This window comes from Lissotriton vulgaris, chromosome 6, assembly GCF_964263255.1.
Source record: "Lissotriton vulgaris chromosome 6, aLisVul1.2, whole genome shotgun sequence".
Taxonomy (NCBI): Eukaryota; Metazoa; Chordata; class Amphibia; order Caudata; family Salamandridae; genus Lissotriton; species Lissotriton vulgaris.
The window spans coordinates 1,346,029,951-1,346,057,779 of NC_141694.1; positions in this window are offsets into that span (position 1 = coordinate 1,346,029,951).

Consider the following 27,829-nt stretch of genomic DNA (forward strand, 5'->3'; position numbering starts at 1 on the left):
ATGAATGAAATGAAATATTGAGTGTTACATTCACTCCAAGGAGCATCTTGGAACTAGCAGAATGTAATTAAGAAGGTAGCAGAAAGTAATCAAGAGGTTAGTTATGAGGAATTGCATTAACAACGAGTATCATATGAGGAGGAATGCGATGTTGTCAGGAGCAGAGAACATCCATGTTTTCAATAGCTTCCTAAAGAGACATTCTGATTGAGCCAATCTCAATTGGAGCGGCAACATTTTCTAGGCTCTTGTTCCTAGAACAGCTATGGTTTTGCCTCCTTTTGTTTTCAAATGGTAGCTGGGGACTGCTAGATAGTTACCCGAAAAGGCGTTGTGAGGTTTAGGGGCGTATTCTGGACCTGAGATATGTCAGCCCTGATGCTTTTATTGCTTTATAGGTGATTGTTAAAACTTTAAACAGAATCCTTTTGTGGATTGGTAACCAATGCAGTAGTTGGAGTTCTGCCATTGAAGGGGATCTTCTGGGTAGCCAAGGACCAACCTGGCTGCTGCGTTCTGGACCACTTGTAATTTTTTAAAACAGCCTTATTTACTCCTGCATACAGATTGCTACAGTAGTCCAAATGCGATAGAACCACTGCTACAGCACCTGTTTTCTTAACATTCATAGGGAGTAGAACCAGGAACTTCCTCAAGATTTTTAGGGTATGAAAGCACATGCCTGCTACAGCAAGTGCTTGGCTGTGGAAAGATAGAGTGGGATCAAACTTAATCCCTAGATTCCGTACTGTGTCTTCAGTATTTGGAGATGAAACCATGTTTTCGGCCACCATTGACTGGGCGTGAAGAGACTGGCTTTCCTGAACAGCATGATTTCAGTTTTTTGGCTGTTACATTTCAGATGATTGAGTTTCATTCAGTTCACGATTGCCGTTAGGCAGTGACAAAAATTTTCTTCCGCCGCAGTGTGGTTTTGTCAAGGATAAGGATTATCTGTGTGTCATCTGCGTATGTAAAAGCTTTGACATTGAAAGAATTAATCAGGACAAGCAGTGGGGTCTTATAGGTTTTAAAAAGCGTTGGGCTTAGGGAAGAGCCCTGTGGCACCCCCTATAACAGCTGTTGTTCTGCAGACTTGTGGCGGCCGAGGGTAACTATGTTGCATCTATCTTCTAAAAAAGAAGAATACCAGACAAGCGTCTTATTAGACGCTTGTCCGGTCGCAAGTCTATCTAGCAAATGTCGTGGGAGACCGTGTCAAACGCAGCTGATAACTCCAACAGAATCATTACTGCATCCCAACCCTGGTCTAAGGCAAGCATTTCCGTAGTGTGAAGCAGCACTGTTTCCGTTGAATGGCCAGGTCTGAAACCAGATTGTTTTGGATGAAGGATGTTTTCCCTCAGCTGGAAATCATTAAGTTGGACTCTAAAGACACTTTGGGTTCATAACGTTCCATGGAAACACCTTAATGCCATTATTTTGTTTCTACCATGCAATTTAACAAAACAACAAACCACCATTGCAAATAAGGATGCAACATACACCATGTTACATATAGAAAAGTTAGTAATTACTATTCCCTGTTGTCGAAACAGCGTCCATGGATTGGATCATGCACAGGTTTATTTATCTGCCAATTTTGACATTTCACTTCCAATACTGCTTGCAATACCATCAAGTGGGCAGATATGAGGCATTAGGGGAGGCGTATGTACATAAGTCATGGATTTTACCTTTAACATGTCGATGCTGGAATAGGGAGACTAAGGTTTTTCTTAGCAGGATTGACTGCAAGTGTACAATGGGACATTCCTTAATTTTCAGGGAAGTTTCACTTCATGGCGCTTGTGATGTGTCTAAGGCAAACTTGTAATGTTATTTGACGGGCTCTCTGGCTGCTGTGATCCATCCGGCTTTCAGATTTCTCTCAAATGGGAGTTACTTGATGTTGAATGATTAGGGCTGCTGTGGGATGTGACCGGGCATTGTCTATCTGGAAACGGTGTCTGCAGTTGTGACCTATTGTACTATTTCCACCTGCCTGCACAGTTAGGGATGAGACACTTTGGCCTTCGATAAAGCAAAACAACACGCACTTTGATGCATTAAGCAGACTGCAAGTCTTCTTGTTTCAGAAAAATGTGCCCTTAACATCAGCAAAGGAGACATTTGATCTTCAAGTTGCGAGGTCCTCTTTTGAGATACAGTCACCACTCCTCACTAATTTCAGTAACCATTTCGGGGAGCTTGTGCACTGCATTTTTAACATGTCTAGTACTGCAAGGTAGCACACTTTTTTAAGACAATATGCACTGGGTTGGTTTGCACCTTCCAGATGGTCTTTGGAGTTAATTAATCATTTATACACTCGGTGCTTGGAAGAATTTTTTAGGTTTATGCTTGTCCTCTTAGTTGTTGAGACTGTGATTTTATTTATTCTGCGCCACAATGGATGTCCCACCACGAGGCCAACTGGCGATATCCCTACCACATGTGCAACTGTGTTACCAATGCATGATACAGTGCTTCGATGCACCCTTGCTTCAGAAACTTAGTGACAACTGGTTCTATCATTTTGACTGTCTGGCTACATTGCATGCAACCCGTTTTCTGTTGTCTGCTGTGTACTTTCGCATGTGCCCTGAGCAGAAATGCAACTGATTCAATCTCCAGACATTGACCTACTGGTGGCACCCCGAATGGCTCACCTGTACTGTTGTGCTTTGCACTTGCAATTGCTTGTGAATGGATATTATGAGCCCTCCTGCGATGCTTCGCCTCCTGGTGATCGGGATCAATGCTAGATTTCTGTGGAATAAGCATTGGCTATTCCCCCCTTGGCAGATGCTCAGGGGGATGGATTAGGACATATCTGGTCTGTAAACCTGTTGCATTGGATGCCTCTGGGATTATTGTCTGAGGCTGCTGGGAACAGACATTTTTCATTTACAACTTCGAACATTTGAACTTTCTGGCAATTAGAGGTTTGGGAACCTTTTAATACAGACATGTTTTTAACATCCCAATTTGTTTTTAAGACATTTTACTGTTTTTAATTTGCTTTTCAAATTAGTTTTTATACTTTTGATTTGGCTTTTTGAATGCTTTTACCTTCAAGCTAGCTTAGTGCCTTTTTACAATCTTATCGTTTTATGTTTTACATATATTTTTAGCATTGTTTTCACATAGTTTTTTAGTTGTCTCATGTTCAACGATTGGGTGTCACATGATTACATTAGGCTTCGGTAGAAACGCCATTTTTCATGCTCACATTCTTAAGTTGCCTTCCCTCACCTTTTATACTCTTAGAGTTTTATGCTTTTATGTATGTTTTCATTGTTTTCAAATAACCTTTCAGTCATCTCATATATAAGGAGTAGGCTCGGGTAGAATTGCCATTTTAGATGCTCATGTTCTTAAGTTGCCTTCTTTCCCTAAACAAAATGACATTTGACATATATTCATTTGTGTGCACATGCAGGATAATAGTCTTCAAACTCAGTGGTGGAGACTCCACACTCAGGTGGAATCTTTACAGTGAAAATTCCCATTGCAGGGATTATATCTGAGTGCAGAGATTCCCCCCTGACTGCATGGGGCTCTGCCGTGAGTGCTAAGGCCCTTTGTGAATCAGGCCCCCAGTTTTCAGCTCCATGACTGTTTACAGTATACATGGGCATGTGCATACATACATTGGTAGTTTAATTTGTGACAATAATGTGTGCTAGTGTATCTATGGTATTATTGCATTGTAATGCAGAATTTATATAGCGCTTACCACCCCTATGTGGGGTACTGAAGCGCTTTCCTACATAAGCAGCATGTGACACCACGTAGGGTGTGTGGTTGAATGGATTTGTTTTTAGTTTTGATCCTGTGTGGGAATTGTTTCCATGTTGTGCGTGATAACCACCGAGGGGTAGTTATAGTGTTATGAGATGCAGCGCTTAGAGCGGTGTTGGATGATGAAGTATAAGAGCTAGATGCACAGGTTTATAGTTTTCAGTATGCTCCTAGCTTTGAACAGCTCTGCAGGTCCCTTTATGGTATTTCATATGATATATTCTGCTTATATGGTTACTGCACTGGGTTGTCAATTCTGAGATGCCGTAAACAGTTGTTGCTCACATACGACTCTACCTTGAAAAAACAAAGACAAGAGGCATTTGTCAAAACAGGAACAGTTGGTTTAATAAACACTGGAGCTGGGAGTAAAGCATACAGAGAGATGGTTTGGAGGACTGACTCAAAGTATAATTGTTTTGAACGTCTTTTTAATAAATTTCTCGAAGTATCATAAAACAATTCATGGATCCTATCTTGGGAGCGGAATGTGGGCCTAGACATAAAGCCATAAATTCCTCCACCCTGATGACAAATGCAGGTGGGTCTTGACCTTGTGTGGACACACTGAGGGCCAATGGATAACATGCTCAGATGTTCAGGATGGGAGCACATGATCACTGTGTGTGTTGTGTGTTCCTAACTTCATGTGGCATCTAACTTTATGGTGTTTTGGGAATGCACCCATCCAACCATGTGTGTTTTATTGGGGCCAATCTCCCAGGACTATTGCGGTGTCACTGCCATTCTGTGGGACTATTCTGGATTTTTCCTGTTTGTGCGTTTGTCCTGCTAGTTACGTGCCACCCCACTTGTGATCTGTTAATCAGTAGCCATAGGAATAGGGCACCGGGTTTACCTGACCCCGTATTTCTTACTCAGGGTTGATGAAAACGTCATATAGGGAGATTTTGACAACAGTGATTCATTTGATTTCCTTTTTGTACATACACGGTCATGTGATCAAGGACTCGGACGAGTCTGAAACGCGTCATGGTGGAGGTGCGGGTGGTTGCCGAATAAACCTGTTGTTTTGCACAGAAAACTGGGTCTGCCTTTCGTTTTTTCATGGAAAGATAGGATTGTTATCATTTCCTGAATGCAAGCAGTTGTCATACACATATCATTGTACACATCAACATCAATATTAGCACTATTGTGGTCCTGAGCTGGCATGGTTTAGGAGACAGAGAAATGGAAAGATCTGTCAGCATGGGCATTTTATATCATCCCCTTTTTAAGTGTCTTTGTCAGATGTTAAGAAACAGTCAGATTGTATAGGTATTTGGAATCTGCACATGGTGGACTATATTAGAGTCCTCCAAATTGTCCATCAAGTGTGACAGATTTCATCAGTTATTCCATACCTTTTCATTTGATGATGACTGTTTTCTTTGACTGTGCAGTACCAGTGATGGACAACCCTCATAAAAAATATGCATTATTTTCCCTTAATAGGTATATGCTTAAATATGTTGCTGCACGATGCACATTATATATATATAATATGTTTAACATGACAAAACAACTTTGTCCTCTTTTAGCATGGTGCTAATCCTATACATATAAATATTGATATATAACAGACAATTGAGGTGAGCAATTACAGAGTGTCTGTGTTGTAGGGTGCTCTACTTAAGAGCTGCTCTCCACCTAAACGTGGGAACTACCTAGAGTTCTCTGCTTCTTTTTTACATTATTTATGCAGCAGTCTATGCCTGAAAGGGTATTGTTTTGACTTATACTGGGTGATTCCTTGTGTCTGGATAAAGCTAAACCTCTCTGAAGAGCTATTATGATCGCAAAACTGGTGTATGGGGTTGCTTTTATTCATTTCAGGTTTGCTTGGATGGTATTTACTAATCCAAAGCTGTAATACTTTGCCTGGAGTATCAAATGGCTTTTGTCATTTTACAGCCTGGCATAGTTAACACTGTGCTAATCCTATGCTTAAAGACATTGGTGTAGAGATGGCAGAATATGGCAAAATACTTTTTCCTTTTTTATCTCAGCATGGATGGCATTGGGCTTGTCAATGCTTACGTATTTTGATGGAAAAGCAGACATATGAGGTGAGCAAATATAGAGTGTCGCTGGTGTTGTAGGGTGCTCTGCATAGGAGCAGCTCTCCACCTAAACTTGGGAACTACCCACAGTTCTCTGCTTCTTTTTTGCACATATATATATATATATATATATATATATATATATATATATATATATATATATATATATATATATATATTCACTGAAAAAACCATAGGTTATAGACCATATATAGTTAGGAATTTGCATTTACAAAACCTTGAAAATTCACTGAAAAAACCATAGGTTAGAGACCATATATAGTTAGCTGGACATTTTATTGATATAAAACCAATGAAATTCCATATATAGTTAGTTGCACTAACTATGTATTTTGCGCATCCGCAATCCAAAGCTGATGATGTCACATATTACATCATTCATGACATGGTCAGTGACATCACTGATGACATCACTGATGACAACTCAAATGACATCACTGATGACAACACTGATGACATCATTCATGTGATAATACGATGAACCTCTTCAGACTCTAATATAACCTTAGATACACTCAGAGTAAACAGACACTTACAGACTGTCACTCATCCATGGAGTTACTCATACACCTAGTCAGTCATGCAAAAAATCAATCACACCTCCATTTCCTCAACTATACAGTTATACACACCTTACTTATTCTAACATATTCTAACACATATTTACTCTGTTATACAATCACTGATACAAGTTTACAATGATCCATACAGCCACTCACACATTCACTGGCTCTTATACACAGTTATTTATATATGTCAACTCTCACAGGTACTGTGTTTTTCATATGTACTTACTTTGACATGTAGCACTGGGATATCCATTCACTCACCAATACACTCATGCACACAGTCAACCACCCATACAGCTGTTTCCACATGCAGTTTTGAACCCATACATCTAGTGAATCAACTGCTCACACATCTTTGCACATAGTCACACACCTCCCAGCCACCCACACATACACTCACTCTCCCATACAAATACTTGGGCAACCAATCAATAACCCATATAGTTAATCATATAGCTTCTGATCAACACATGCAGCAGTTTACAGAACAACAGGATATAATGATGCACAAATTAAGACAGTTTAGTCACTAACCCATGCGCTCAGTGAGACACATTTAATCACTCTCTCATACAGTCAGTCATGCACGTACTAAATCCATCATCCAAACACTTATACATCCACTCATTCTTCAATATGTAAGACATATTTTAACTTTACGGAAACATACAGTCACTGGATGATGTCATCAGTGATGTCATCAGTGATGTCACTAACCATGTCATGAATGACGTAATATGTGACATCATCAGCATTGGATTGCGGATTTTGAACCTAGAATTTTCAGAAATCCCATAGGAAAAAAATCCTAACTATATATACCTACTGGCTATCGCCAGTAGGTAATATATATATATATATATATACACACACACACACACACATATATATATATATATATATATATATATATATATATATATATATATATTCACTGAAAAAACCATAGGTTTCACCCCAGTTATAGTTAGGAATTAGCATTTAAAAAACCTATTAAATTCACTGACAAAACCATAGATTTCACACCATTTATAGTTAGCTGGAAATTTTACTGACATAAAACCATTGAAATTCCCACGTTATAGTTAGTTGGACTCACTATAACTTGCGCGCCTGTAATGCACTGCTGATGACGTCACATATTACATCACTCATGACATGGTCAGTGACATCACTCATGACATCACTGATGACACCATCCAGTGAATGTGTGTCTTTCTGAAAAATAAATTTGTTTTATATATGTATTTGTAAAGGTCGATGGAAGAATAAATGTTTAAATAGGTGTGTAAATGGATGTTTTTTAAAAAAAAAATTGGTTGGGTAACTGGCTTATTACGTGTATCTTAGTGAATACATATATTAGCGAGTATTGTTTAAATATTTAAATGTTTGTATCAGTGTTTCTCTTTGTGTATAAGTGGCTGCAGGGGTTGGTGACTGACTCACTGTTTGTATGTGTTTTGAAGACAGCATATGTGCAGGACTGTATGGGTGGACGAGTGTGTATATGTGTGTGTTAGTGAGTGAATGACTGTCTCACTAGTGTTTTCATTAGTAACGACATATGTTTTAATCTAGTATATGTGAGTATTGATGTATATAAGTGAGTATAGTATATATAGTGAGAGATTGTAGAAGTTCCTGTTTAAATAAGTATGTGTTTCTATAAGTGATTGTTTAAGAGAGTAAGTATGGGTAAGTTTCCTTAGAAGTAAGGTGGTAGTGTGTGTATAAATGTATATGCAAATAAATGGATGTTCAATAGTTTATTTGCATGTGTGAGTATGTGTGTGAGTAACTTTTGGATGACTGCTGATGTGTAACAGGATGTATAGGTGTATCACTACATATGATGAGTGAGTATATATATGAGTGACTATATAGAACTGTTGGTGAATGAGTGGATGTGTATATAGATGGTGGAATTACTGAATTGGTTGTTGTTACTGGTGGGTATCTCCATTTTTTTGAAAATGTTTGTTTCTATTTTTGAATATGTGTTTCAAGCGTTACATTACACTGAAATTAGGTCTTTCACTCTGTCACAAGGATGGTGTCATCAGTGATGTCATGAGTGATGTCACTGACCATGTCATGAGTGATGTAATATGTGACGTCATCAGCAGTGCATTACAGGCGCGCAAGTTATAGTGAGTCCAACTAACTATAACGTGGGAATTTCAATGGTTTTATGTCAGTAAAATTTCCAGCTAACTATAAATGGTGTGAAATCTATGGTTTTGTCAGTGAATTTAATAGGTTTTTTAAATGCTAATTCCTAACTATAACTGGGGTGAAACCTATGGTTTTTTCAGTGAATTTCAAAGGTTTTTTAAATGCTAATTCCTAACTATAACTGGTGTGAAAGCTATGGTTTTTTCAGTGAATTTCAAAGGTTTTTTTAATGCTAATTCCTAACTATATAAGACCTGAAAGCCCACCAGGAATCTCCAGTATGCGCCAGGGGACTGCATTGCAGAGAGGTGTAATGAAGCCACAACCCTTTTTACACCTCTCTGCAACGCAGCCCCCGTGCATGTTTGAAGAGGGGGAACTAATTCCCCTTGCATACTGGGGGCCCCTGCGAGCCAATTAGCCCACCTGGAACCTCCAGTATGCGCCAGGGGCTGCATTGCAGAGGTGTAATGAGACTATGCCCCTTGTTACACCTCTCTGCAACGCAGCCCACTGCCGCGTTTGCAGAGGGGGAACTAATTCCCCTTGCATACTGGGGGTCCCTGGGGTCAACTGGTCCACCAGGAGCCTCCAGTATGCGCGAGGGAGCTGCATTGCAGAGAAGTGTAATGAGGCCACACCCTTGTTACACCTCTCTGCAATGCAGGCCACTGGCGCGTTTGTAGAGGGGGGACTAATTCCCCTTGCATACTGGGGGTCCCTGGATCATATCTGCCCAAACACCAATATTCCGAACGATTGTAAATTACTTTTACTACTCTCTACTACTCACTCTACTATTCACTCTACTACTCTCTACTACTCACTCTCTGCTACTCTCTCTACTGCTCTCTACTACTCTCTACTACTCACTCTCTACTCTCTATTACTCACTCTCTACTCTCTACCTCTCTCTTCTTCTCTCTCTACTACTCTCTACCTCTCTACCGCTACCTCTTTACCTCTCTACCTCTACACCTCTACCTCTCTACCTCTCTCTACACGCACACATATACACATATATGCATATATATATATATGCATATGCATTTATATATATGTATGTGTATGTATAAAAAAAACAACAAAACATTTTTTTTTAAAACAGCTACTTTTAAAACTGTCATTCTTTTTCCCCATGGTACACTCCCCGGTACGCTTACCGGTGCGCGTACCGGTGCGCGTACCGGGCGCTCACCCCGCGAAAATCAAATTTTTTTTTTTTTTGTTTTGCTCCGCGGGGCCCTTTTATGGCCCCCACATCAAACCTAGGGGGTCAAGGGGGGTCTACTCTGCCCCCTTATGGTCATTTCCCTCTTTGTTTTGGCCACCTCTCGTGTCTCGATCCTACCGAGACACAAGATGGCGGCCGCTCCGGACTGTTTAGAATGTTTACAGACACCCCAGAGCCAATCAGCTTTCTGCGCGCAAGTCGCGGTAAGCGCCCGGTGCGCGTACCGGTGCGCGTACCGGAGCGCGGCTATAGATATATATATTTTTTTGAACCTTAATTACTCAAAATCCACTGGAGCACATATCTTGAGACATAGCAAAGGCACATCGGGCTACCAGTCCCTACAATTTTGCCAAGTTTGGTGGAAATCCATTCAGCCGTTCGGGCTAAAAGTGAAATCGACCGCCCTATGGAAATTAACATGGGGAAAACGCGTTTTGGGACCCCCCTTTTATCTCGGCCCCCGCTTGACGAATCCCCCCCAAACTTTCAGGGAAGGACCGGAACGCCGCGAGGCCATTTTGAGGAAATTTTGAGGCAGATTCGTCAACCGGCGCCAAAGTTATTCCAAATAGAATTTTGAGATTTAACATTGAAAAAAATCCTAACTATAACTACCTACTGGCGACCGCCAGTAGGTAATATATATATATATATATATATATATATATATATGGGATGGGATGAATCACATTGCTCCTGGAATGCACATATGCTTTGCAAACATGAATAGGACATGTTAAACACAAGAGGGTGAAGTTATATTACGGGTTGATCTGATTATCAGGTCAAATGATGTTCTCTTGTGATAAGTGTCCACGATACAGGGTAGCGCATTATGGACATAATTTTGGTAAAAATGCGAGTGGGATAGAGCATGAGAACATATAGATATGTAAGGAACATTTTTACAGTTTTTACATATTGTTATAGTTTTTACATGCTTTTTATTCCATGCTCATAGTTTTAATGATTAAATGCTTCTTACCTATTTTGCGCGCTTTTTCAATAACCTGTATTTATTGTATTTAAACTGTCAGTAATTGTTTGCATTTTGCAAAAATGTGCTTTAAGGGGATATTTGGCATGATGGAGGAACTGACATGAGTCTATCTTCTATGTTTACCTAAGTTTACATGCACGCTAGCACTTTAAAAGGGTCACCTTACCTGTTCAGCGTCTGTCATGTGATTAAGGTCTTTCGAGGGCTGAAGCGCGTTATGTTCGGTGTGGTGCTTGGGCTCCAATAAATAATATTGCACTATATATGGGTTTGCCTCGCCTTTTTCAACAGATGCCAAGACGTTGTATGCCTCATATATATATATATATATATATATATATATATATATTCACTGAAAAAACCATAGGTTAGAGACCATATATAGTTAGCTGGACATTTTATTAACATAAAACCATTGAAATTCGCATATATAGTTAGTTGCACTAACTATATATCGCGCACCCGCAATCCACTGCTGATGATGTCACATATTACATCATTCATGACATGGTTAGTGACATCACTGATGACATCACTGATGACATCTCAAATGACATCACTGATGACATCACTGATGCCATCTCATTTGACATCAATGATCACACCACTGATGATATACTTCATTTGATAATACAATGCACCTCCTTACACTCTAATATAACCTCTGTTACACCTAGTGTAAAATACAGAATATCATTTATGAAACCATTGACACACCAATACCAGTTACTACATACGCACTCACTGATTCCTACGTCTACACACACATTCCCTCATTCACTCATACAATTACTCATACAGACAGTCACTCATTACTACAACAATATCATATGCACTCATACACCTATGCAAACACTCACACACTGCCACTCATCCATGGAGTTACTCACACACCTAGTCAGTCCTGTAAAGAATCAATCCCACTTCCATTTCCTCATCTATACAGTTAAACACAGAACACCTTACTTTTTCACACATATACTAACACATATGGCCGGGATGCCTGTCACCCCCTCCCAACACAATCCCCAAGGATGGGAAGACGGACGCAGTTCTGAACTTTTGGAAGGCGGGAGGGAGTCACCCTCCCGGCCGTATTTATTAAAATATGAAACAAAATTAAAACATAAAATAACAGTTTCATATCATGTACAATTTTCATTTATTACATTTCGATGAAGACATGTTCATTGGCTAACCTTAACAAATCTCTAATACAAAGGTTTCCTAGCCGAGTCTAACATCCTGCAAATGCATACATTCTAAATTAAAATTGTACATCCTAGCATTAAGGGCCAACGGCAAGGTCACAACCGGTGTCAGATCCCTACTACCAAAACTCTCGCCCTCACGGTGTGAGTGGCGGCCGCGCAGAGGACTGTACCCTCTGTGCCAACTCCAATTTCCCTTGTCTTGTTTGGGGCCTCTATTTCAGCTCGACGCCATCTTAAAGGTCGTCCGAGCACCCGTGTGAGGTATCTGTAGGAAGGACAGCGTGGACTCCCCCCCCACCCCACACTCTCTCTCACATCCGCCGTCGCGGATATCCGGGCCCCGGGAAATTCGTAGGAGGGGCATATAGCCGCCTCCTCCCCTGGAAGGGGTCTATGGCCGTCTTCCCCTAGGCGACCCATACTTAGTGGGTGCCGCCTCCCCGTGGGAGGGGCCAATGGCCTCCTCCCCCCGGGCGCTCCCATCCATAGTGGGTGGCGCCCCCCTCTAGGGACCTTGAAATTACTGCTCACCGATCATGACCTTACCGCCACAGGCCGGATAGTTGACCGGCTATCCGGCCCCCCCACAAACTCCTCCTAAAGGTCATGCTTCCTCAAACCCCTTAGCCATGCTATGAAGTCTCCTATGAGTAAGACATTCCCCTCCCGGGACAGGTGAACCCCATCATTGAGATACATGTGATCACCCCGAATACACCCATGCGGAATGCTATGCAACTGCGCAGAGCGAAACAATCTACCTATTTTGTTGTTAACCTTCTTCACCGAATGGTTCAGAGCTGACACTGAAAGGCCCCCCCGCCAAACCCGTCTGGGAATTATGTGGGACCAGGCAATCGTGCACCCCGGGATTCTTTTTGCCAACCAGCTAACGGCGGACAAAACTCGCTCGAGTAATACTCGCCTACCAATTGTCACCAAGCCATTGCCCCCCAGGTGTACTATGATTACAGATGGTGGTGACCTCTGCCGCCCTAAGAGACCCTCAACAAAAGATTCGAACTGGTCAATACAGAGCCCGCCCCTTCCGTGGAAGGCCACTCTGTACCCGTATTCCCCAGCTGCGTGAGTCACGTCACCTGCTTTGAATACGTCCCCGGCCCGCCTCACGTATGAGTGGCCCACGACCCACACCACTCTCTCCTCAGCAGGCGATCCATGACCGCTGGTCCCCTGGTGCTGGGTCGACTGCAAATTCCGCCCCGCATGATATGCTCGCGAAACTGTAAATCAAACAGAAGACAAGAAGCGTGAGTGCATGTAACTTGACTTCACAACATGTGCAATCGCACATACCTTTTAAAACAATTAGAGGACCATCGTCCTAACTGTTTCACTTCTTCCGCACTCTGACCCCTGGCTGTAGCCTCAGTAGCAGCCCCTATCCTAAAGGAGTGGGTCCCAAAATCGCTCGGGTCCATGCCCGCCGCCTCGATTGTCAGTGCTAACACCCTCTGGAACTGAAACCTCGTCAGTGGGGTGGCATCGATGTGCCTCAGCAAACTCCCCCCCCATATATCCGCCCTCAGTGCCAAGTATTCCTCAATGCACCTTATCGGGCACCTGGGGGACTCTCGCATGCGCTGGACAACAACACTGTTTCCCATAGCTCCCTGGTCAGTTTTGGACCTAGCTATCGTGACTACCATCGAATCACCCCTAATTAGGATGTGATCCCTGCACAAGCCTCCTTCCACATCTTTCTTATTTCTTGCGACCAGTTCGCTCACCCGCATAGCCCCATGGAACGCTAATGCAAAAGCTGCCCGGAACAGAACTGCTTCGAATTGGGAGGAGCATGTCGTGACTAGTTTCGCCATGAGTAGGGACAACCTTTCTAAGCCAATCGGGCGCCTCTCGTCTTGCCTACGACCCTCGAGGCGCTGCCAGCCACGAAGGGCTTTCTTCACAAAAAAGGAACCCGTTGGGTCTTTTATGCCATGCACCTGCACCATGAATGAAATGGCCGCCCTATGCCTATTGGCCGTCGCCGCTGATCGGCCTTCCCTGTGCAGTGCTACCAGGAACCCTAGAAAGGAATCCTCCTGGCCCCAGTTCTGATTCCCTGTCGGACCCAAAAATGCACAATAGGAACGAAACGCTCCTTCGTATGCCTTCCTCGTCCTGGGGGCTAAGCTTGCTGCCACGAGGTCTTGTAATCCGGGGCACCAATTAGCCAGAGTGCTTCGGGGAATGGTGCCGCCGCTAGGTCCGCTGTAGGTAGATAACCCCTGAACGCCTGCATATGTGAACGAGAGAGTGCATCAGCCGAATGATTCAGTACACCCGGCACATGTTTCGCCCTGAACTGTACATTCAGTCTCATGCAAAGCAGCACAACCTCCTTCAACAATCTCAAGATCCATTTGCAGCGTGCTGCCTGATTGTTAATGCATTCGACAACAGTCATATTGTCAGACCAAAATACCACATAGCGGTCTCTGAACTCGTCCGGCCATGCCATCAGAGCAACAAAAATAGGGAATAGCTCGAGGAACCCTATGTTACCTGTGAGACCGCTGGTGTGCCACCACGTCGGCCATGTTTGCGCCGACCATCGATTACCAAAGATGGCGCCGAATCCCACGCTCCCCGCCGAGTCGGTCCATAAACCCAGCTCGTCCGAAGACGCTGGCGGCTTGTTCCACACTACTCAACCGTTGAAGTCCGCCAGAAATGCCAACCAGATGAGCATATCCTGGCGAACCTCTGCAGACAGTCTCGTGCAGTGGTGTCCCTCCTTGAGACCAACCATAGCTTGTGCAATAGAGCGTGAAAAAGGGGGGGCCATTGGTATCACTCTCAAGGCGAAGTTAAGCTGACCTACTGCTTGCTGTAGCTGGTGCAGGGTCACCTTCTCCTTACTAAGGCACAGTTCCAGGGAAGCCCTAAATTTAGCTACCTTTCCCGCTGGCAAACGGAAACATCCCTCCACAGAATCGAGCTCAATTCCCAGAAACTCGAGTGAAGTAGATGGTCCGACCGTCTTACCTGGTGCCAATGGCACTCCAAACTCCCCTATGAGGGTGCAAAAGTCCAGTAGCGCCTGCGCACATTCCGTGTCGCCGGCTGCTCCCAAGAACAGAAATTCATCTAGGCAATGCATAACATGCCTATGCCCTGTGGCCTCGGTGAATGCCCACTCTAAAAAACAGCTGAATGTTTCAAAATAGGCACAAGAAATGGAGCAACCCATCGGCATGCATTTATCCATGTAATAACGTCCTTGGAACGCAAAACCTAGCAAACGCTGATCCTGTGGGTGTACCGGGAGCAACCCGAACGCTGATTCGATATCTGATTTCGCCATCAGCGCCCCGGGGCTCAGGCGATTTAACATGGTGACGGCATCATCGAACGATGCGTACCTCACCGAACAGACTTCTGGGTCAATAGCATCGTTTACTGAGAGACCCCTTGGAGCAGACAGATTATGGATCAGCCTAAATTCCCCCGGGTCTTTTTTGGGGACCACCCCTAATGGGGAACAGATGAAATTTGCTACTGGCGGGTGCCAAAATGGGCCAGCGATTCGGCCTAGGGTCACCTCTTTAGCGATTTTCCTCCCCACCACACCTGGATTATGTTGTGCCGAAAGCTGGTTCTTACAAAAAGGTTCCCCACGAAAATCCCCCGCCGGGATGTGGAAGCCATATAAGAATCCCTTCCTCAACACCCCAGCAGAGACATAATCAGGATATTTGTTTAACCACGGAGTCATAGCCATGAGATCAACGGGAGTGGGCAATTGTACACAACGATCCCCCTCAGTCTTGTTTGGACCCTCCTCTACCTCCCGACCCGCTATTTTTTGACCTGCATGAACTCTCCGGGTGCGAGGAATTCCCACAACCCGCACACGCATGTTTGAACTTACATGCCCCTTGTGGTCTGGTACAGTTGCCTCTATTGAAGCCCCAACAGACCCCCCGCTTTCCACCATTCCCGCCGGTTCTTGGCTGGTGATTGCCACCGGCGCCTGCTCGAAAGGGCACCGCAGGCTGCTGGCGGGAAAACCCCGACCCATTCCCACCCGGTGAGGACGTCCTCGACGCGCCAGGCAGGAGCTGCTTCTGCCAAGAAATCGAGTCGAGGCAATCCCATGTCAGAGATGAATCATACTCTTTCGCTTTACGGAATTTCATGTCGTAACCTATCCATTCATTCCCCTCATATGTTTCGTAAAAATCCATTATACGTGCCTGATAACAAGACAATTCGGGCAATACCTCGGGCTTACGCTCGCCAATAATCGCAGTAAACATTGCAAAGGCCTTGGCCCAATTTGTTATCGTCTCATCCACCCTGAATCCTGCCATTTTGGCTCACCAGACACTCGGGTGCCACAAATCTTTCTGTGTCTTAGCATACTCCATCTCGTGATGGTCAGTCAACAACGAAAACATATTAACATACTTGTCTGCCCATATCAATTCTTTCGTGGCCAACGGGATATGTTGAACCACTCTTTCCCGCCTTGAGGGCAATGAGCCCTCCCCCGCCACTGGCAAAGCGAGCTTACCCGGTTTGGTTGTTGTTCCCGCCGTTTTCTCGATACCACTTGCCGGTCCTTCCGGGGTCACCTGTGGGGAGACAAGAGGGAGATTCGCCTTTGCGGCATCTCGTGACTGCCGCAACTGCTGGATTAGTAATTTGGCCTCTTCGGCCGTGTCTCCGGGCGCCACAGCACCCCTTGCCTTTTTGTTGAGCCATGCGGCCAACTGGGTGGCCAGTTCGGGAGGCATGTCCTCGTCGTTGGCGGGCGTAATCACAACCGGAATCGGTTGACCCACGTCTGGGGTTGGAACTGGGGCATCAGCTGGTATGGCAGGGCTGACCGGAGGTACCTCAGGGACCGGAACCTCCCCTGCCGCCGCCCTCCTCTTGACCCGTTTCCCTCTACCCTCAGGGACGACTCCCGCAATGCCGGGCCTACTACCTTCTTCGGGTTACCAGGCTTGTTCATTGCGGCCAGTTGCTTCTTAATGCCCGCCATATCACGACCAAGCGCTGGAACTTGATCGATGCTTCGTTCTATTCTCGTCATTCTGTTCACCAACATGCGAAGAACCTGGTCTGTCTCGGAACCCTTTCCTGCCTTCTTGCCAGACATGGTTCGATTATCTACTCTGGGTCGATCAAGACGGTCCGGGACTCTTCTCTGCAAAGTCACTGAAAGAGAAACACAAGAATTACAAGTTCTCAAAATTGCTCCTTGTTCCGTCGAGGGCTCACGTGCAACGAGTGGGTGCAGCCTTCAGAGCACAGGAACAAGAGGACGCTTCTTCGGATTCCCGCTCTCTTTATTCTTCTTCGGGAGGGCGTGTACCCTCCGCCGGTACGCCTACTGGGCGTGGCCATCAGTGTAGGTGTCTAGGACAACCCCTCTTGGGCGGGAAAAGGCGCGCCCCGGCTACGCCGCTTCGGGCATACCAGACGAGACACGCCCCCCGCCCAAAATGGTTTCCTGGGAGGATCGGGGCACCCAACCATACGTTCGGGGGACCGAGTGGTCGCCCCTTTCCATACTTACTCTCTTATACAATCACTGATACAAGTACACATTGATCTTCACAGAGTGACACACCTACCAGCCAGCCACACACACACTCAGTCTTCAATACAAATACTTGGCCAACCAATCAATAAACCAAATAGCCACTCATATAGCTACTGATCAACACATGCAGCAGCTTGCACAACAGCAGATATATTGATGCACACTATCAGACAGTTTAGTCACTAACCCATACATTCAGTAAGACACATTTATTCACTCACTCAGTCAGTCACGCACCTACTAAATCCTTCATCCAGACACTTATACATCCACTCATTCTTCAATATGTAAAAAATATTTAAAATGTACAGAAACACACAGTCACTGGATGATGTCATCAGTGATGTCATTTGAGATGTCATCAGTGATGTCATCAGTGATGTCACTGACCATGTCATGAATGATGTAATATGTGACATCATCAGCAGTGGATTACGGGTGCGCGATATATAGTTAGTGCAACTAACTATATATGGAATTTCATTGGTTTTATGTCAATAAAATGTCCAGCTAACTATATATGGTCTCTAAACTATGGTTTTTTCAGTGAATTTTCAAGGTTTTGTAAATGCAAATTCCTAACTATATATGGTCTCTAACCTATGGTTTTTTCAGTGAATTTTCAAGGTTTTGTAAATGCAAATTCCTAACTATATATGGTCTATAACCTATGGTTTTTTCAGTGAATTTCATTGGTTTTTTAAAAGCTAATATCTATAGCTGTAAAATATATTGTTTATTACGTGACGTATCACGTAGCCACGTGAGACGCCTCATGACGTGTCGCATAACCGTGACATATCGGCTCTGCAGCGCAAACAAAACCCGTAACGTAAGCGCGCCGGAGCACGCTTACAGATATATATATTTTTTTTAACCTTAATTAGACAAAATCCACACGTGCACATATCTTGAGGCCTTGCAAAGGCACATCAAACAAACAATCCCTACAATTTTGCCAAGTTTGCTGGAAATCTATTCCCTTAATTTTTTTTTTACTGTTTCTCTTAGTTTTCCCCTTGTTATGCTTACCGGGACGCTACCCGCTACCCGGTACGCAAACCGGACGCTCCAAAAACACAAGATGGCGGACTCCCGTTACGCTGCCGGTTAGCTGCCCGGTTCGCGTACCGGGAAGCGCCTCTACCGCAAAAAATCGCAATTTTTTTTTTTTTTGCCCCGCGGGGGACTTTAATATCCCCCTCATCAGTCCTAGGGGGTCAGGAGGGGTTTACCTTGCCCCCTTTCTTTCATTTCCCCCTTCGTTTTACTCCACATCTTTTCTCTCGAACCCACCGAGAGACAAGATGGCGGCCGCTTCGGACTGTTTACAATGTTGACAGCCAATCAGCTTCTCCTCAGACTCCTGTTACGCTGCCGGTTAGCTGCCTGGTGAGCTGCCCAGTTCGCGTACTGGGACACGCCTCTACGGCGAAAAATCGCAAAAAAAAATGTTTTTTTATTTTTTGCCCCTGCGGGGCACTTTAATATCCCCCTCATCAATCCTAGGGGGTCAGGAGGGGTCTACCTTGCCCCCTTTCCTTCATTTCCCCCTTCGTTTTTCACCACATCTTGTCTCTCGATACTACCGAGAGACAAGATGGCGGCCACTCCGGACTGTTTAGAATGTTGACAAACACCGGAGAGCCAATCAGCTTCGCTTCGCGAAGTTCCGTTACGTGTCAGGTACGCGAACCGGGGCGCTAACCGGAGCGCTGTTACAGATATATCTGTTTTTTAAAACGTTAATTTCTCAAAATCCACTGGACCACATATATTGAGACATAGCAAAGGCACGTCGGGGAAACTTTATCTACAATTTTGCCAAGTTTCATGTAAATCCATTCAGGCGTTCGAGGTAAAAGTGATTCCAACAGCCCTATGGAAAAGTAAATGGGAAAAACGTGTTTTGGGACCCGCCTTTTTTCTCGGCCCCCCCTTGACAAAACCCCCCCAAATTTTATGGGGCTGCTCAGAAATAAAATGTGCCACTTTCCTGAAAATGTCAGCCAATTCCGTCCACAAACGCCAAAGTTATTCGAGATAGAATTTTCAGCGGCCTGCCTGAGCCGTGGAAAAAGCCCCAGAACTGTTTCCAGCCCTCCAGCGGAGACGCCAAACGACGCCTCTGCATTTGGGATAAAGTTGCCTGTTGTTGGAAGGTGACACACAGCGACAAGGTTGGGTGCCCTGCTGCACAACCCACTGTGGATTTGAATTGACACTGTGGGATTTCAGCATCACTTCTCACATGAGGAATACAGGACACTACAAGCTCGATCAGGCCATGGGAGTGGCCGCTCCCACCATGGACGGAGTTTGTTTATCAAAAGTGACGCCCAAAATGGGATGCTGTTTCCCTGAGTCTGCTGCCTCTGATGAAATGCTGGTGCATGAAACGCGTCAGGCCAGGACTATATTCAATGCTGTGGGACATCCTCCGCGCTGCTGCTTCTCATAAAAATTGTGGGCTATTACTCACCTTGTCGTGGGCTTTTTCCATCACAGGCAAACCTGTTGGTATTATATATATATATATATATATATATATATATATATATATATATATATATATATATATATATATATATATATATGTGTGTGTGTGTGTGTGTGTGTGTGTGTGTGTGTGTGCGTGTGTGTGTGTGTGTGTGGGTGTGTGTGTGGGTGTGTGGGTGTGTGTGCGTGTGTGTGTGTGTGTGTGTGTGTGTGGTGTGTGTGTGTGTGTGTGTGTGTGTGTATATATATATACATTATATTTATATGTATATATGTATATATGTATATATATATGTACATGACTATATAATATCCCAGTGACCAATTTTTTGCTTACCTGCATAATGAAAGCAGTTTGCTGGTTAAGTTGTTTGCATTTTGTGGGTTGTAATCTGAGGATTGTGCTTGAGGGTGTTACTGTGGTTTGGGCTTTCTTTCCTATCAGCAGTTGGTGTATTTATTTAGTAAATTGCCAACTTTTCAACTACGGAAGCGTAAATACTCTTGAGTGTATTCAATGCTGGCTAGTAGTGAGTTTAAAACCTTGGTAGCTTTTACTGAGAAAGCAGTGCCTCCTATGTATTTCTTATGGTATGGTGGTCAAAGACGTTTTAAGGCATGGGCAAAGTGGGCTCTTGTCCAGGGCCCCAGCCATTCAGGAGGACCCTTGATAGAGCCAGCTCTGTTCTGCAGAGAGTCGAGCCCTGATGACCCTGAACAATTATTTAACAGATTGTTTTAAATACTGTTTTCCTTTAATTTTATTTTTAATGTGAGTGATATTTAAAAGTCTATTACAGACATTTTGCTGGGAAATTTTGGTTTTATGTTTCATGCAACATCCATAAATAAAGTTTCTTTTAGATGAAAACAGTACCTCATATATGAGGAATGGGAGACTGGCACTGGGAGGGTGTCACAAATATTAATTGCAGTAATAATAGTGAGCTGCTGCTGTGTTACAATAATGAAAGCAGACGTCACTATCCCTGAATATTATATGTAGCAATTTTAGAATTTGGACGAGTGTGCCAATGCATTCTCAGTGAACTGGCCAAAGAGGCCATGAAAGAGCCTAAATAGGATCATAAATTAATAGATGTTCTGAACAGTGGCCCCAAAATACGTTTTGCCCCAGGCCCCCAAAATCCTTAAGATGTACCTGATGGTAGTACGATGGCAAATAGTGCAATTCTGGAGCATATTGTTCTGTTTAGTTTGTTTTGCTGGAAATTAATTTCTAGGTATAGCAGTCCTTTTTCTTGGGAGTGCATTGAACACTGCCTTTCTAGGTATAGGTAACAAGTGACCAATAGCAGGACCGGGGTCATGCATTCTCTTGGATGAAGATGAAGAGGAATCATCGCAGCAGCATGTTAGATGAGTTGAAGTTTGCGTACAATGAAGGTGGGCGCACCAAGGTATAGGCTGATGGCATAATCAAGCTTGATGTTATCAGAGGGGCTTCAGGTTGCTTAGGCCATATGGTGGTAGGCTGGTAGTTTTGCCATTGTCCGCATTTCATAATCTCTGTCTTTGCGGTTTTTAGCTTTAGATGGTTCTTCGTCATTCATGTGTTTATGGCTTGAAGCCAGAGTTTTGAAACCTAGAAGTCTTTGCAGCTATTGATTTTTTTAATGATTTAGGTATCATCTGCCTAGTTATAACAAATGAGGTTATAAGATTTAATCGTAGCTTGCAAGTATACTTGCTCTTATGTATATCTCAAGTGTGCCTGTGGATATGATGCCTACATGGGCATATGTGGTCTGTCCATTCATGACTGCCAGTATGTATGTTACCTTTCTGTGCAAGTGTGTCTGAACTGTGTGCCCATGTGTGCCTGTAGAGTAGACCATGAACGTGTGCATAAACTATAAGAAAGTCAGACCTATTGGCTTTGTCAATATATTTTTTTTAAAGTTTGAGCTATAATTTGGCTATGGCACTCATTATGCAGTATATTTTAATACCTACAGGGGTACAGAAATGACTTTTTGCTGAATCAGTATTACAGGTAATGTAGAGAATATGTGTACGGAATTACCACACTCGGTTTATGCAGTTCTTGATAGAGCGCGCAGGTCACCCGACTCTTCAATTTATTAAAACGTATGCACTTGGGCCCATAACGTGTGTTTATCACTGTGTTCTATGAGCCGGATGAACTCACGCACCACTATCAGTAATTCTTTGTTCCTTACTATTTATCTCCGTGTACCTGACTTACCAATCCTAGTTACAGTTACCTAGGACCACGACGGATCAGGAGCTAGCAGGGGTAGGAAGATAGCACTAAACAACATACCATGTACATTTGAATAATGATTTAGACTTATGTAATAACCACAAACACCGGAAGTTTTCAAAGCTTTATCTAGTCATCAAAATTAATTTCCATTTGCCATGAGAATGAAATTTACACAGATTAGAATATCAATAACTAAGATCAGGACTACAAAGTAGCTATGAATGAGAGTGAGCACCATTGAGTTCCAGATAACTAAAGGAAAGGGAAACAAGGAACATGCTATTCAATTCTAAAGGCTTCTTCATACGGATACTAAGGGTAGGTAAAGAAAAGGGAACATACTATTTAAGCAGAGTTCTAGAATTCGCTGATGATCTATAGGAGACAATACTTAAGCAAATTTACTCAAATTGAAGGCTTAAATTCTAAGGGAAAGGTAAGAATGGAAACACTGAGTATGCAAACGATTCAATATTTTCCTAAAGGTAAGGGAAAAAGTGGAACATAACTAATAAGACAGCTTGCATGTAAATCGTTAGAGAAAGAGACAGGAGTATAGATAGACGAACACCCACATATATTTACCTAGGACGGGAATGAGGACTAACCCTGGCCAAGGGTCAGTTGGGAAAGGCAAGGAAAGGACCCTCAAGGACTTAGGATGCCAGTAGGCGAGCAGGTACAGCTCATGGACAGTCAGGACAGGATCACCCCAGGATTGGATCAGGACTGGGCTTACGGAAGGGTACGACCAACACCTGCAGCTTCGGATGCAACGCCTGCGCTGTGCCCTCTCTGCAAGGAATCTGCCAATAACCCCGATTGGGTTCTCAAATCTCCCAGCAAAAGTGCTTCGCCAGCACTCAAAGGTTCTCCACCCCAGACTAAGTTTGTGGAAATTACGGACAGAGTGCTCCGCAGCTCTCTGTATCAATCACCTATAGAGTTCGTAGGGTCAGTGACAGGTCGGCTATTCGGACAAGTCAGACAATTTCTCTAGCTAAACCTAGGCCAGTTATACTGTTTTTGGGTCAGTAGACCACCCACAAATGTTGCAAGTGTAAGGATCCCCAACTTCGGATTGGACAAGAGAGGTGGTAAGGTCATTGTCACCACCTAGAATTTGGTGTTCCCACAATTAATATTCAATTTCTTGAGCCCACCCCTTACATTCCAGTTCCCATGGCATAAGCATACAGAGACAATAGCGCACACAGTAAAATATCAAAATTGTAACAGTTTCAGGTGCATTTCGGCTCTTCTCGCTGGGTCATAGGTTGATTCCCAGGAGCATCTCAGCTTCAGCAGCCAGCTGGCTAAGTTCCACTACTGCGTCATTCGGTTTTCCTTCATCACGTGGTTAGGGCTACATTGGCTTCAAAGATGGAGTGGCACCTCTCCTCCCAGGCCCCCAGAGAATGTTACATGAAAAGTAAGCGAAAACAATTTAGAAACAGAAAAAAATGAATACACTGTATACCATGATTGGCTTCACTACACCCCTTATTTTATAATAACTATAGCATTAGGAGTTAAGCAGAATAAACAGCTGAGCAAAAGCAGCGGTGGCAAGCGAAGAGCATGTTAGAACAAAGTGGCCATTTTTAGCAATACTGCGCATGAGCGAAATTCTCCCTCCAGAACTACAAGTGCGTCACATCACATGGGTATGACCGATGCAGGCGCAGACTGGAATCCCGCATAGCAGCAACCATCTTAGATGCAGGCGTAGTTAAGATTAATAAACACATAGGCAAACGTCTCTGGGACACCCGCGTGTAGTGTAAAAGTGCAAATTAATAAACGAAACAAATTGTTTATTACGTTAAACATTTATGCGAGGGTTTTGAATTCAAGCAAGTCGCATAACGTGCGAATCTTTGCTCCATCAATCCCCTCTTTAATTATATTTACTATTATCACTATTAATGGAACCAGATGCCAGATTTTCCCTTTCACATCTCACCCATTTCGATTTCAACAAAATTTTTACTCAGCCTTTTGTCTGCATCCTTATTAGGATGGTAATTCTTCATTTTTTTGTAAATTTGATTATTCAGTTCTTCCAATTCAAGCTCATCAACATTCCGTTTCACTCCTCTCTTATTCACAGCATACTTTTTTTTGCATTTTTGGCATTTACAACAAATTATTATTATTAGCACAATTAAACTAATTCCTGCTATTGGCATCAGTATTTTACTCACGAGACTTTTACCTATGTTAGAAAACCAACTACCTATAGAGGAGAGACCATCAGTTAGTCTCTTCCAGGCACTGTCAACCTCCAGTGGTTTGAGTTCCTTTTCCAAATTAGTTATGTTTCTCACATATTTCTTAATTTCAATACTTTTATCTGGAATGTAAGTGCAACAATGTTGCGCTTTCAACATTCTACAGACTCCGCCCTCTTTTGCCAATAAGGTGTCAAGAGCAAGTCTATTTTGTTAAACCATTGATCTGATCGCAACCATTTCAGTATTGACCAGCAAGAAAACCAGCAGCAGTGTTAGTAGATAACCGATCCACCACTGTAGACAATTTGCAAATTCGATGTGTATTCAGAACCACTCCCACTCCAGGTATCAATGCACTAAATATATCACCTATAATTTCTCCTACACTTTCTCTTCTACTACGCACTAAACCATTAGTATTTTCATTGCTTCCAGCGGCGTCATTCACATGGTATATTTTCAGGAAGACGATGCCAAAATAGCAGCTTCCATACCAGTGATCCGGCAATTTGAAATAAGCCTTGTTTCCACATATATAATACATTCCGGGAAACACAGGTTCTGACCCGTTTTTGAAACCCCAACCTCCAATTACCTTATAATTGTGTTCGCATTCACTGGAACCGATGAATACATTGTTATAATAACTAGTCTTTTCTCTATGAAGACAAAGTTTCCTCTTTCTTTCGAAATCCAGTAACAGTGCAGCGTTCTCTTCACCTTTTGAGGTGCTTTCCATGTTTTCTTCCCATTTAGGAGTTTTCTGTCTTTTGTCATTGGCCTTTCTTTGGAAACGTTCCCTTCTTTTCTCTGCCATATTTAATAACATTTTCTCTTGTTCATGTAATGAATGGTCAAGTTATTTCTGTGTGCTTCACCTAAATCTATGTCGCCTATAGTCAGAAAGTATTCTCCCATATAACGAGTCACGTCGCTCTTGGTGTGAACAATGTTCAGGTTTCCCCGAATAGGAAGTTCAGAAAATATTACGTCAGAGTTAGAATAGTAATACTGTAAAGTTCCTCTATAGAATAAGCTTGCTAAAATACTACAGGAAATTCCATAGGTTAAGGGTAAATGGTGATAGGTCACACCCTCAGCCACTGAAGTGGGCAGCTTCATGCAGACATAGCAGTCTTCTATTTCCATGGCTTCTACATAGTGGACCAAAAGATTTGCAAATACATTTAAATGTGTCCTGTTTTTGATTCTGTGATAATGTAGTCCTCCCTCATCTGATGCACCTACGTCCATTTTTGTCTGTCTAAGGCTAGATGTTTTCTCGCGTCTTTCTACACTTCGTGGTGTCTCTTCTGTCAGCATAACATCTGAGTCCCTTGTCACTAGTTTAGTAGGGTACAGGTTAGAGTCTTTGCTTATCATAAAAGGTATTGCGATTGTTAGTCCTATCCATATTATCAGTACTATTGCTACACTACACAAGCATATTTTACAGCATGTTTTACAGCAATTCTGTCTAGGTCTTCCATTCACATTTGAATCAGACATTTTTGGCTTAGAAGAAGTTTTTCAACCCCTCTTTGTAACTTTACACAGGTGGCTTACGCAGGTTAAATTTCAGGTGGGGTCTTCTTCGGAACCCTGATCAGTAATCGATTCTTCGTCACTCCCGTCACTTATTTCGAGGTCTTCAAATTCTTCTAACACTAGGTAAGTCCATTCAGGACTCCGATATTTTTCGTTTTGTCTTTTTATTCTGTCACTTCTTCTTTTAGGCTTGGCTCCAGCCCTTTCCTTTTCACTGGCAGCCCTCTGTCTGTCTTCTAGCTTTACCTCCACAGTTTTTAATCTCAGTTTCAGTCTTTTCATGAATCTTGGTTCATTTTTCTTCTTTTTAAGTCTTTTAAGTGGCACGGTAATTTGGCTCTCTTCACAAGCTCTTTTGTTTTCATTCAGTTGTGGCACAGCTATTTGGACGCTTCCTTCTTCCCTTCCTGTCTGACTAATCCCAGGTCTTACTTCAGTTTCTTCCGCCTGGTTTCTAAGCTGGCCTGGTTCAGGTGTATGCTGATTTTGACTTTTGTTTGTTTCAAGTACTGTTTCCTGAACACGTTCGTCTATTTCTATCTGATCCTGTTCATGCACTTCGAACCCTTGATCTTCTTCCGCCTGAACTTCCGCCCTAATTTCTAACTGTCCCTTTTCTGTTTCTGGAGTTGTAAGAGGTGTGTCGATAACCTGCCCTGTCCCTATCTGACCTCCCTCTTCATCAGATCTGTCATGGATTTCGATTATCTGATTTTCTCCTCCTAGTCCTGTCTCATCCTCACTATCCCACTCTCTATCTAAGTAGGTGTATCTTCTGGTTCTTATTGGATCAAGAGCCAGATCATCTGCGGGGTACCACTCGTCTTGGCTGGTGCTCGGTTGTTCATCCTCAGCTATTATAGGACCATCGTCCGGAGACCCTTCAGCTGCACAACCTTCAGCCTCAGCCGCTTCATTTTCAGTCACTCTCTTGGTATGACTTGCATGGATCCACTTTGGCACGCCTGCACACTTCACCGCAGTTGTAGTGATGAGAATCACTTGCCTCGGTTTTCCCCACTTCGGTGCTAGGCAACTCTTTCGGGTGTGTTTCTTAAGCACAACCCAGTCTCCTTGTTTCAAATTATGGACTGGAGTTGTGGGCCTGGCGACGGCGTCTACCCCAATCTGGTGAGAGATAGAACGCACTTGGTCACCAGGCTGCTTGCAGTATTCTAGTACCAAATCATCAGAAATACTTAGCAGTTTGTGTCCTGGTACCCATGCCTGCCGCATCACTGTTCCCATTAGTATCTCATGGGGACTCAGGCCTATTTTTCGGTCTGGAATGCTTCTCAGTCCCATCAGGACAAGGGGGAAAGCATCTATCCAATTCAATCCAGTAGAGTTGCACATCTTTCCCAGTCTTGACTTTATAGTGCCATTCAGCTGTTCTACTACTCCAGAAGCCTCTGGATGATATGCACAGTGCAGTTTTTGTGAAATTTTAAATACCTCGAAGAGCTGGGTTATTACGTCATTGGCAAAATGCCCACCTCTGTCTGATTCAACCGTACCTAGGAATCAGTTCCCTTAGTAACAATTTGGCTACAGTAATGGCATCATTCTTTTTGGCTGGGTAAGCTTCCACCCATTTTGAAAATAGGAAGACTACGACAAG